Here is a 13412-nt window from a genome sequence, read left to right on the forward strand (position 1 = left end):
CTAAAAGCTTAGCAACATGTACTTGGTAAAGGGTTGTTTTGTTTTTAATAGTTTCATTCTCAATATGTGCAGCTGGTAGGATGTGTTCATGCATCTTCATCAGCACCTGGGACACCTCTACCCTCACCGTTTCTGGTGTAAATGACTTGAGCTCTGACTTTGAGACCAGTTTAATACGTCTTTTACTAAGAAGGTGCTGAAGGGTTGGCTGCCCTGGCTGGGGAACCCTGAGCCCCCCGCCCAGAGACAACCACTGGGGGTCTAAGCTCAGAGTTGGGAACTTCCTTACAGGCTTTGTCATATGTCACTTTGTCAAACGACACTAGGTTATTGAGCTTGTTCCAAGCTTTGCCTTTGGGCCACTTGTTTCTGGCCTTGCCCCCAGATCTGTGCCCTGGTTCTTGTCTTTCTTGGCCAAACTCCCAGCATCTTTCTTCTTGTTGTCCTTGGGAGACAGGGCAAAGCTCAGGGAGCCGCCACTCCCCCTGCAGCCTCGCTAAGATGTCCCGCAAAAGGGGCTACAGTTTATCTTTACCATGTGGAAACTTACAGCTTCCCATTCAGGGAAATTGTATTGCATTCTTCCAGAATATTCTTTCTTCCTTTCATTTCCCTTGTCCTCTCTAGAACTCATATTATTTGATGTCAGTCCTCCAAGACCGTTCCTCTAATTTTCCTGTGTGATATACTTTGTATTCTCTTTATCTGGTTGTTCTATTTAAAAGATTTTTTAAAGTCATTTTTTCCTTTCGATCTTAATCTTCTGAGTTTTTCACCTATTTTAATTGTTTGAACTTCCAAGACTTCTTCCGTGTTCTTTAAATTCTTGGGTGTTGTTGTTGTTGTTGTTGTTGTTGTTGTTGTTTTTAAAGCATTTACTTTTATTCCATGGATGCAGTGTCTTCTCCTATGTATTGATTTATTGATGACTTTTATTTGTTTTTTGTCTTGTTGTTGTAAGTCTTCTGCTCCCTCTAGAACACTTTTACCACATGCTTATTTGGACCACTGGCCTCCAAGCTAGAGGCTTTCCTAAAATATTTGGGGATCCTATGTTGCCTGATCATGATTGAGAACCAGACATTAAAAGGCTGATGGGAAGCCTGGAGCACCTGCACGGGGCTTCCTCTTATGGTGACCTTACTGCCCCATTTTATAAGGAACCCCTGATGTGGTTGTCCTGGACTTCTTAACTTCCTCCAGAACAGATACTAACCCCTTTCCCTAAAGAAATAAGCCCCGCTGAAGCATTTTCTAAGCTGACTTAGGAAGATGTGGTCTCAAAATTCAACATGCAAACATATATTTAACTCTCTCGTTCACAGCATTGTGCCCAAGACTTCCAGCTGTGCCTGTAACTGCAACCCACAACCTTGTTTTATCCTTTTTTTTTTTTAGCTTTTTCTTTTCTTTTTTTTTTAATTATTTTTTATTGGTGTTCAATTTACCAACATACAGAATAACCCCCAGTGCCCGTCACCCATTCACTCCCACCCCCCACCTTCCTCCGCTTCTACCACCCCTAGTTCGTTTCCCAGAGTTAGGAGTCTTTATGTTCTATCTCCCTTTCTGATATTTCCCACACATTTCTTCTCCCTTCTCTTATATTCCCTTTCGCTATTATTTATATTCCCCAAATGAATGAGAACATATGTTTGTCCTTCTCTGATTGACATACTTCACTCAGCATAATACCCTCCAGTTCCATCCACGTTGAAGCAAATGGTGGGTATTTGTCATTTCTAATAGCTGAGTAATATTCCATTGTATACAAAAACCACATCTTCTTTATCATTCATCTTTTGATGGACACCGAGGCTCCTTTCACAGTTTGGCTATTGTGGATATTTCTGCTAGAAACATCGGGGTGTAGGTGTCCCGGTGTTTCATTGCATCTGTACCATTGGGGTAAATCCCCAACAGTGCAATTGCTGGGTCGTAGGGCAGGTCTATTTTTAACTCTTTGAGGAACCTCTACACAGTTTTCCAGAGTGGCTGCACCAGTTCACATTCCCACCAACAGTGTAAGAGGGTTCCCTTCTCTCCGCATCCTTTTCAACATTTGTGGTTTCCTACCTTGTTAATTTGCCCATTCTCACTGGTGTGAGGTGGTATCTCATTGTGGTTTTGATTTGTATTTCCCTGATGGCAAGTGATGCAGAGCATTTTCTCATGTGCATGTTGGCCATGTCTATGTCTTCCTCTGTGAGATTTCTGTTCATGTCTTTTGCCCATTTCATGATTGGATTGTTTGTTTCTTTGGTGTTGAGTTTAATAAGTTCTTTATAGATCTTGGAAACTAGCCCTTTATCTGATAACGTCATTTGCAAATATCTTCTCCCATTCTGTAGGTTGTCTTTTAGTTTTGTTGACTGTATCCTTTGCTGTGCAAAAGCTTCTTATCTTGATGAAGGCCCAATAGTTCATTTTTGCTTTTGTTTCTTTTGCCTTCGTGGATGTATCTTCCAAGAAGTTACTGTGGCCGAGTTCAAAAAGGGTGTTGCCTGTGTTCTCCTCTAGGATTTTGATGGAATCTTGTCTCACATTTAGATATTTCATTCATTTTGAGTTTATCTTTGTGTATGGTGCAAGAGAGTGGTCTAGTTTCATTCTTCTGCATGTGGATATCCAATTTTCCCAGCACCATTTATTGAAGAGACTGTCTTTCTTCCAGTGGATAGTCTTTCCTCCTTTATCGAATATTAGTTGACCATAAAGTTGAGGGTCCACTTCTGGGTTCTCTATTCTGTTCCATTGATCTATGTGTCTGTTTTTGTGTCAGTACCACACTGTCTTGATGACCACAGCTTTGTAGTACAACCTGAAATCTGGCATCGTGATGCCCCAGCTATGGTTTTCTTTTTTAAAATTCCCCTGGCTATTCGGGGTCTTTTATGATTCCACACAAATCTTAAAATAATTTATTCTAACTCTCTGAAGAAAGTCCATGGTATTTTAAATTTTTTTTTTTTAATTTTTTTTTTTTTTTTATTTATGATAGTCACAGAGAGAGAGAGAGAGAGGCAGAGACACAGGCAGAGGGAGAAGCAGGCTCCATGCCGGGAGCCCGATGTGGGATTCGATCCCGGGTCTCCAGGATCACGCCCTGGGCCAAAGGCAGGCGCCAAACCGCTGCGCCACCCAGGGATCCCAAGTCCATGGTATTTTGATAGGGATTGCATTAAACATGTATATTGCCCTGGGTAACATTGACATTTTCACAATATTAATTTATCCAATCCATGAGCATGGAATATTTTTCCATCTCTTTGTGTCTTCCTCAATTTCTTTCAGAAGTGTTCTATAGTTTTTAGGGTATAGATCCTTTACCTCTTTGGTTAGGTTTACTCCTAGGTATCTTATGCTTTTGGGTGCAATTGTAAATGGGATTGACTCCTTAATTTCTCTTTCTTACGTCTCATTGTTAGTGTATAGAAATGCCATTGATTTCTGGGCATTGATTTTGTATCCTGCCATGCTACCAAATTGCTGTATGAGTTCTAGCAAACTTGGGGTGGAGGCTTTTGGGTTTTCTATGTAGAGTATCATGTCATCAGCGAAGAGGGAGAGTTTGACTTCTTCTTTGCCAATTTGAATGCCTTTAATGTCTTTTTGTTGTCTGATTGCTGAGGCTAGGACTTCCAGTACTATGTTGAATAGCAGTGGTGAGAGTGGACATCCCTGTCTTGTTCCTGATCTTAGGGGAAAGGCTCCCAGTGTTTACCCATTGAGAATGATATTTGCTGTGGGCTTTTCATAGATGGCTTTTAAGATGTTGAGGAATGTTCCCTCTATCCCTACACTCTGAAGAGTTTTGATCAGGAATGGATGCTGTATTTTGTCAAATGCTTTCTCTGCATCTAATGAGAGGATCGTATGGTTCTTGGTTTTTCTCTTGCTGATATGATGAATCACATTGATTGTTTTAAGGGTGTTGAAGCAGCCTTGTGTCCCGGGGATAAATCCTACTTGGTCATGGTGAATAATTTTCTTAATGTACTGTTGGATCCTATTGGCTAGCATCTTGTTGAGAATTTTTGCATCCATGTTCATCAAGGATATTGGTCTGTAATTCTCCTTTTTGGTGGGGTCTTTGTCTAGTTTTGGAATCTAGGTGATGCTGGCCTCATAGAACGAATTTGGAAGTACTCTATCTCTTTCTATCTTTCCAAACAGCTTTAGGAGAATAGGTATGGTTTTGTCTTTAAACGTTTGATAGAATTCCCCTGGGAAGCCATCTGGCCCTGGACTTTTGTGACTTGGGAGGTTTTTGATGACTGCTTCAATTTCCTCCCTGGTTATTGGCCTGTTCAGGTTTTCTATTTCTTCCTGTTCCAGTTTTGGTACTTTGTGGCTTTCCAGGAATGCGTCCATTTCTTCTAGATTGCCTAATTTATTGGCATATAGCTGTTCATAATATGTTTTAAAATCGTTGGTATTTCCTTGGTGTTGGTAGTGATCTCTCCTTTCTCATTCATGATTTTATTAATTTGAGTCTTCTCTCTCTTCTTTTTAATAGGGCTGGCTAATGGTTTATCTATCTTATTAATTCTTTCAAAGAACCAACTCCTGGTTCTGTTGATCTGTTCCACAGTTCTTCTGTTCTCGATTTCATTGAGTTCTGATCGAATCTTTATTAACTCTCTTCTTCTGCTGGGTGTAGGATCTATTTGCTGTTTTTTCTCTAGCTCCTTTATGTGTAAGGTTAGCTTTTGTATTTGAGTTCTTTCCAGTTTTTGGATGGATGCTTGTATTGCGATGTATTTCCCCCTTAGGACTGCTTTTGCTGCGTCCCAAAGATTTTGAACAGTTGTATCTTCATTCTCATTAGTTTCCATGAATCTTTTTAATTCTTCCTTAATTTCCTGATTGACCCTTTCATCTTTTAGCAGGATCGTCCTTAACCTCCACGTGTTTGAGGTCCTTCCAAACTTCTTGTTTTGATTTAGTTCTAATTTCAAGGCATTATGGTCTGAGAATATGCAGGGGCCGATCCCAATCTTTTGGTATCGGTTCAGACCCTATTTGTGACCCAGTATGTGGTCTATTCTGGAGAAAGTTCCATGTGCACTTGAGAAGAATGTGTATTCAATTGAGTTTGGATGTAAAGTTCTGTAGATATCTGTGAAATCCATCTGGTCCAGTGTATCATTTAAAGCTCTCGTTTCTTTGGAGATGTTGTGCTTAGAAGACCTATCGAGGGTAGAAAGAGCTAGATTGAAGTCACCAAGTATAAGTGTATTGTTATCTAAGTATTCCTTCACTTTGGTTATTAATTGACTGATATATTTGGCAGCTCCCACATTTGGGGCATATATATTGAGGATTGTTTTTTTTGTTTTGTTTTGTTTTGTTTTGTTTTATATTGAGGATTGTTAAGTCCTCTTGTTGAATAGATCCTTTAAGTATGATATAGTGTCTCTCTTCATCTCTCACTACAGTCTTCGGGGTAAATTTTAGTTTATCTGATATAAGGATGGCTACCCCTGCTTTCTTTTGAGGACCATTTGAATGGTTATGGTTCTCCAACCTTTTATTTTCAGGCTGTAGGTGTCCTTCTGTCTAAAATGAGTCTCTTGTAGACAGCAAATAGATGGGTCCTGCTTTTTTATCCAGTCTGAAACCCTGCGCCTTTTGATGGGGTCATTAAGCCCGTTCACATTCAGAGTTACTATTGAGAGATATGAGTTTAGTGTCATCATGGTATCTATTCAGTCCTTGTTTTTGTGGATTGTTGCACTGGACTTCTTCTTAAAGGGGAATTTTAAGAGTCCCCCTTAAAATTTCTTGCAGAGCTGGTTTGGAGGTCACATATTCTATCAGTTCCTGACTGTCTTGGAAGCTCTTTATCTCTCCTTCCATTTTGAATGAGAGCCTTGCTGGATAAAGTATTCTTGGTTGCATGTTCTTCTCATTGAGGACCCTGAATATATCCTGCCAGCCCTTTCTGGCCTGCCAGGTCTCTGTGGAGAGGTCTGCTGTTACCCTAATACTCCTCCCCACAAAAGTCAGGGATTTCTTGTCTCTTGCTGCTTTAAGGATCTTCTCTTTATCTTTGGAATTTGCAAGCTTAACTATTTGTTTTATCCTTTCTAGGGAATACACCTACCATCTTCTGCCACATTGGATGGTGGGTGTTGCAAGGACCAGAGGCAGAGTCTATAGGGTACAGCATCTTCTTGAGCTAGCTTTTAATCAGTCTTCCTATTGAGACAGAGGCGGGACTGGACTCAGTGCCCTTGGTCCTTAGATGAAAGCCTGTCCCAGAGCAGCAGCCTACCTGGCAGGCACATGGGGGCAGGAGGCTTACCACAGGGAGACTCCACCCTGAAGACTGGCAAAGACAGACCCAAACCAGTCTGCTCCCGGGTGGGTCTCAGGGCAACCTCTCACTGACTTTCTCCCTCATTATAATACTCCAGGTCCTTGGTGGAGATTTCACATGCAAATGAGACAGGCAGAGCAGGTTCTGTCCTCTGCACCTGCACACCCACCTTCCCATCTCCCTACCCCACCTATGCACTTAGACATGACTCCTTTCCTGCCTCAGTCTCTTTAAAATCTTTCTGTGGCCTTCGTTTTTGGAGCCAGCATGGAGGACCCTTTGTGCTGGGTCGCTTGTGTTCGGGCATAAGCTCCAATAAAAGACTTGTCTGGAACTTTCCATTTGGCCTCTGTTGTCTTCTGTTGCTTGGAGAGCCTGAAGACCCCAGTGGATCCCACTGTTCTTAGCTCCAGTTCACCCCTACACACATACACTTCTGCAGCACCTCCTGTTGCTAATTCCTGAGCCTTTGGGAAATTCTTCATTTTCAATGGGTTGCTTCTTAGGTTCCCCCAAGGCTGGCAGAATTGGCTTTCCCACGTTTGATAAAACCAATCCCCTCTTGTTTAGCTGCGTCAGGGTTTCCAAGATTCTGCTTTATTTGTGTTCTCTTTCCTTTATGGTTAGAAGTCTTCATAAACTGTCATTTTAGTAGGATTTGAGAAGGAAGCTAAGACAGTCCCATGTGTTCAATGGATCGTTTCATGATATACCTTTAAATGTTTCTTTTCAACCATCACCTAGTTCAAACTTTTAAAAAGTTTTATGCATTTATTTGAGAGAGACAGTAAGACACTGCACAAACCAGAAGGAGTGGCAGAGGAAGAGGGAGAAGCAGACTCTCCACTAAGCAGGGAGCCCAAGGCAGAACTCCATCCCAGGACCCCCAGATCATGAGCTGAGCCAAAGGCAAATACTTAACTAACTGAGCCACCCAGGCGCCCTTAAAATTTTAAGCAGTTGTAACTAATCCTTCCATGAATACCCTTGTTCACAAACCTGTGTGTCAGAGTACAACCAAAGAAAGGCAGCAGGAGATACACAGTAAAAGATATAATGCAAGGAACCAGCCTGTGGATGATAAGGGCTGGTTAGGCAAATCCTGCTCCACAGGCAAACTCTCAGGAAAGGCAGGCCAAAACTCCAGGGCATGAGCACCAGCAGCTGTCCACTGGCAGGATTTCTTCATCAGGGAGCCTCAGCTCTGTCTTTCAGCTTTTCGACTGATTAAGCCAGGGCTGCCCAGATTACATAAAATAATCTTTCTTATTTAAAATTAAGTGATTGTGGACTTTAATCACATTTACAAAATACCTTTACATCAACATTTAGGTCAATGTTTGATTGAGTAACTAGGTACAATAGCCTAGCCAACCAAGTTGACACATCAATAGACCACCACAACCCTTGACTGAATGTCTGGTTTTCTATACATTCTTAACATTCAAATTTTTATTCCAAGAGCTTCTTGTATGTTTTGCCACAATTTCCTGCAATTTCTATGTCACATATGTTCCAAACTCTCATGTATAAGTAAAAGTGCTCTGCTGTGATTGTTTAAAATCTTTTCTGTAACTGAAACTTTAAATGGCATCAAAATATTGTTGATTTAATTTGCATTTCTTTGATTAGTGGCCATTTTTTGGTATGTATGTTGGTAAATTTTATACTACCTTCTTATATTAGTATTTTTTGAAACACTAATACTAGAAGAGCCTTCTAGGTATTAAAAGACTACCTTTTGTCATGCTTATAATCTTTTAATTTCTGTTTTCTAGTTTGTCCTTTGATTTTTGTGAATAACATTTGCATGTGGGCTCTTTTTGTCATGTTTCTCTCTCATCTCAGATGTTTGTCTGTCTCTGTAAGGAAACCAATGACTATCTTTGTGACCACTGAGCAAAAGGTGGTGGACCACAGCATCAGGTGGCACCCACACAGGTAGAGAGTGGAAAGTATTCGGGTTGTTCTAGTTCATGAATCTGCCCAAAGAACCAGCTCAGCAAAGGAAGAGATGGTGACCAAAAGGGTGTCCTAGGCCAACGTGAATAAATTAATACTCCATCCCTATGAGAGGACCCCCACGGGACACCTATTCACACAGAGCCCCAAACTATTCCCTTCTTATCTCTTGGTGTCATAAGCCCAGCATTTCCTCTTAGTTTCCCTGAATATTCTGATGGATCAGAAATCCAGGCTTAAACCTTGGTTTCCATGCTTGAGAGAAGAAACAAAAAACAACCTCACTAAATGTTATTACTCAACTACCACACCATTCTCCAACAATTTCTACAGAGAAATTTCCTTCCTTTGCAGTTGGTTCTCCAAGACCTCTCTTCACATTTTTCACTAAGAATGTGGAAGTGGGGTGTCCCTTGGTAATAAATTTCCTCCACTTTTCCTTCTTTCTAGGCCATTCCATCATCTCCATCCATTGGTGGGGGTGGGGAGCTATGACAAAATACCACAGTTTGGGTAGCTTATAAACAACAGAAATTCATTTCCCCATTTCATTCATTTGTGGAGGCTGGAAGAACAAGATAGAGTGGCAGCACTGTTTGAGCATCCTTCCCAGAAGTGATCATGCCCTAAGCCTGTTGCTTTGTACAACTGCTCATTCACACCCCAAATGTCTGCTTTTCTCCCCTTACAGTGAAATCACCGAACATTCCCTGGAAAATACCTTACAACAATTGAAATGCCATTTTACCTGGAATTTATATGATGAAGAAAGTTCCTTACATGATTTGGAAAACAGTGCATGATCAGGTACAGTTTCTAAACAAAGAGTTCAAAGCAATCATGTACAATCTGTTTTCCTTCATTAAACACCTCAGAGGCCAGAATAAGGCGGCTCTGGAATACTTACAGCAAGCAAAAGAGTTTATCTTACATGGACATGCCAGCCAAGGCATAATCTGAAGTCTGGTCACCTGGGGAAACTATTCCTGGGTCTATTATCACATGGGTAGGCTTCCAGAAAGCACAGGGTTACATTGACAAGGTAGGACATCTTTGCAAGAAGTTTGCAAGCTCCTCTAAAAGCAAATGCCCTGCGACTGACTGAAAAAGGATGGGCACTTTTAAAGTGGGAAGAAAAGTAGTATTAATGAGCTAAGGAGTGTTTGGAGAAGGCTTTGCAAAAGAAACCCACCAATCCAGAATTCTCCCTGGGACTGGCCATCACATTCTATTGTCTGGGTGACAAAGTACCAACAGAGAACACCATTTGCCTTCAGAGGCAGGCCATCCAACTGAATCCCGACAACCAGTATATTAAGGTTCTCCTGGCTCTGATGCTCCAGAAGATCCAGAAACAAGCTGAAGGAGATAAGCTAGTGGAAGCAATCTTGAAGAAAACACTGTGCCCAACAGATGTACTCTGCAGAGCAGCCAAATATTACCAAAATAAAGGTACTCTAGACACGGCTATAGAATTACTTAAGAAGGCTTTAGAATCGGTGCCAAACTATGCCTATTAGATAGGATGCTGCTACAGAGCAAAAATCAGGCAAATACAGAGGTCATGGAGGTACACCACCAAGGAGAATGAGGAAGAGCTGCAAGAGATGACAAGGCAGGCAGTGGATCACTCTAAGAAAGTTGTCAAGATGAATATCAACCTTCCCCATGCCTGCTCAGACCTTGCCTGCCTCTATTTCATAACGGTTCAGTATGATAAGGCACAGTATTACTTCCAGAAATAATTCAGTAAGGATCTGACTCCCACAGAGAAACGAGTTCTCCACCCGTGCCACGGGAACTTCCAGCAGTACCAGTGGCTGCGTGATGACACCACCATCTGCCACTACCTACAGGGCCTAAACATCAACGAGACGATGACTGAGAAGGAAAAGCTGATCATTAACCTCAGAAAAATTGCCCACAAACGACTCTCTGTGAATGTCTCTGATGCTGTGGGTTGGGAACTCTCCAGATTCTCATGAGCTGAATAGAAAGGGGCACTGGTTGGACAGTCTGCCTTCAGGTGCTGGCAGAGTTGTCCCCTCTGCCCAGTGGCTGAGAAAATGACAGAGGGAATGGGGGGCCCACCACCCAAGGAGCAGAAGGCCCTAGAGAAAGCCCATAAGGAGGCCTTGGGGCTTCAGATAGAGAAGAGCCAGAGTGACAATGAGAGAGGGGTAAGGAGACCTGGTGAGATGGTCACCAAGGGAATAGAAACAGGGACACAGAGCAGCTGCAACTCGCAGGAACTGGACCAGATGGCTGACTGAGCCATCCAATAATAGCCAATAATTGCTGTCTCTTTTTCCAGGCTCGCCAAATTCTCTCATCTAGACCTGGAAATGCAGAATCACTTCTCCTCTGTCCTATAGCTATTTTGAGCTCAAGCCCCCTTGAAAGTGAGAACCTGCTCTGGGGCTATGGGACTCTGGTTCAGTCTCTGTTTGCAATACCCAGATCTCACCCAGTGCCTTGCACGTGGCCTGGCACACAGTAGGCACTCGACATTGCCAAGGGAACAAGTGAAGACAACATCGCCGAGGCCTGGTCTTCTTCCTCGCTCCTTGTGCTCTGAAATGAATTCCATACAATTCAAATATGTGAATGTTTAAAAAATAGAAATCACAACATTTCTACAGGAATTCTTGAGAACATTTTTAAAATCACAGGGTCTGGAAGTTTAACATATGAAACAAAACACAAAAGGCAAAAGTATTCAGCAATCCAACCACATTAAAAACACATTTCATAGATGAGAAACCTTCAGAAAGTCCCTGACAGACTTAAAAATACTGTTTCAGCACATTACTGGGGAGAGGATTAACTTCTTTAATGCTGAAACAGTCCTATTCATCAATAAGGAAAAATCAACTCTTTGGACAAATGGGCAAAGGTCAGGAAATTAAAATGGCTTAAACACGTGAAATGATTGTCCATGTCATTCTTGTTAAGAGCAAAGCAAACCAATACTATTAAGAGAGACCATTTCAGGTCAACTAAAGAAACATCTTCTGGAAAGAATGCTAACAAAGATGTGGGGAAACAGGCTTTATCATGCATCACTGTTTAGGTTATAAATCATGCAGATGGAAGGTATTTGTTGATAGCAATTAAGCATTTCATGAATCTCCGCCCCAGCAATTCCACTCATTAATTTATCCTGTATTTGCGTATGCATGCAAAGACATGTATATACTCATGAAGCTTCGTTTATAATAACAAACAACTCAAATGCCCATCACTAGAGACTCATTAATTCAATTTTCCTATTTCAAACACAGAACTGCATGCGACTATCATAAAAAATAATAAGGCAGTTCTAAATGTAAAAACATGGAGCACTATCTCTTCAATACACTAAAAAATTAAAAAAATAAAAGTGCAGAAGAGTGTATACAGCATGCTGATAACATTGTTCAAAGGAAGGAAGGAAGGGTAGGAGGAGGGAAAAAAAGCATATCACATTATGCATAGACTATTTGGGAAAGAATATATTTCCTCTAGGGTAGCCTCCAGGGAAGGAGCAGGTTATCTGAGAGTCTGTATTGGAGGAAGACTTCTATATTTCAATTGTATAGATTTTTTAATTTTTTTAATTTTTAAAAATTTATTATTTATTTTTAAAAAGATTTTATTTATTTATTCATGAGAGACACACAGAGAGAGACAGAGAGAGAGAGAGAGAGGCAGAGACACAGGCAGAGGGAGAAGCAGGCTCCATGCAGGGAGCCTGACATGGGACCAGATCCAGGGTCTCCAAGATCACGCCCTGGGCTGAAGGCGGCGCTAAACTGCTGAGCCACCCGGACTGCCCAGTTTTTAAATTTTGAATTTGATACCCAAAGCATATATTAAAAACAAATTCAAAACCAAAGGTAATCGCACTGGAGTGCTGTGACCACTCCAATGGTATCCATTCTGCAACTAGTTCCTGCTGAGTACAAGCCACACTTAGCAACATTTGAGGATCTCTGCACATAACGGACGAGTCTCTGGTTCCCAGGTCTTCATTCATGCCTTCAATTTTACTGCCACCACCCACCCACTCACCCACTCACCCCACCCTGATATACACAGCGTGTCCTCTCACTCTCTTCATCCATCCATAATGAGATCCATCGTAACTAATCCTTCAAAATGTAGCCATGATTTGGACCTTTGCTCTGATGGCTTTTCTCCACCTGTCCCACTCTGCTGTCTCTTTTGCTATCTCATCCATGCTCAGGAATTTACTTTCTGTGCAACAAACTTTTCTTGAACTCCCAAAAGGCATCAAGTAATGTGATGAATGCAAATGCACCAAGATGAAGGGCACACAGCTCTTCAAGATCACACTGCAATGTTGTGCTTTCATCGGCAGCACACACCCTCCAGTTTCCTCATTTCCCAATAAACAAGGAAGAGCTTTATCCTTCCCAGGCACTTGCCAGTGTTGCAGCGTTTTCCCCTCTCTGTCATCAGATGTGTGAAGGTTTAATCTTGCCATCATATCATAAGCTCCAGAAAGTTCACAGTGAGCCTTCCCTGACCTGACATGGAAGGGTGAGTTCACCTGTGTTACTTGGCCTTGTGTGTTATGGGGCAGGGGGCGGTGTCTGCCTGTAGCCCTTTGGTAAATGTGAGAGGAACCCAAAGGAAGGTGCAAAGTCTGGTTGGAAACTGAAGTAGCCACTGCTTTGCTTCCAGAGACCCAGCAGGGCAGCTGGTGAGAGAGGCCAAAAGGCTCCCACTGCTAAGTTTCACAAAGAACCAGAAATTGATAGATGTGCAGAGACACATTTCCACACATCTCCTCTGCTGTCCCTCATACCCTTGTGTGGTCTTTTTCATCCCCCTTTTACTTATCAATGCTTCTGTGATAATCAACCTTCTTTTTTTTAAGATTTTATTTATTTATTCATGAGAGACAGAGAGAGGCAGAGACACAGGCAGAGAGAAAAGCAGGCTCCCTGTGGGGAGCCCGATGTAGGACTCCAGCCCAGGACCCCAGGGTCACACCCTGAGCTGAAGGCAGATGCTCCATCACTGAGCCACCCAAGCACCCCGATTGAATTTTAAAACTCTTTTTATTCTCAGAATCAGACACTAACAAATATTTGAGGCATTCGTTGAAGGCACTGGG

General features: G+C 41.9%; 2 pseudogenes; one reads left to right on the forward strand and one right to left on the reverse strand.

Moving 5' to 3' along the window:
- Nucleotides 1-86: 86 nt before the first annotated feature.
- Nucleotides 87-580, reverse strand: LOC144312008 (small ribosomal subunit protein eS25 pseudogene; annotated as a pseudogene).
- Nucleotides 581-8201: 7621 nt separating this feature from the next.
- Nucleotides 8202-11216, forward strand: LOC144312009 (interferon-induced protein with tetratricopeptide repeats 2-like; annotated as a pseudogene).
- The last annotated feature ends 2196 nt before the right edge of the window (nucleotides 11217-13412 follow it).

This window comes from Canis aureus, chromosome 4 (genome assembly GCF_053574225.1).
Source record: "Canis aureus isolate CA01 chromosome 4, VMU_Caureus_v.1.0, whole genome shotgun sequence".
In the NCBI taxonomy this organism is placed as follows: Eukaryota; Metazoa; Chordata; class Mammalia; order Carnivora; family Canidae; genus Canis; species Canis aureus.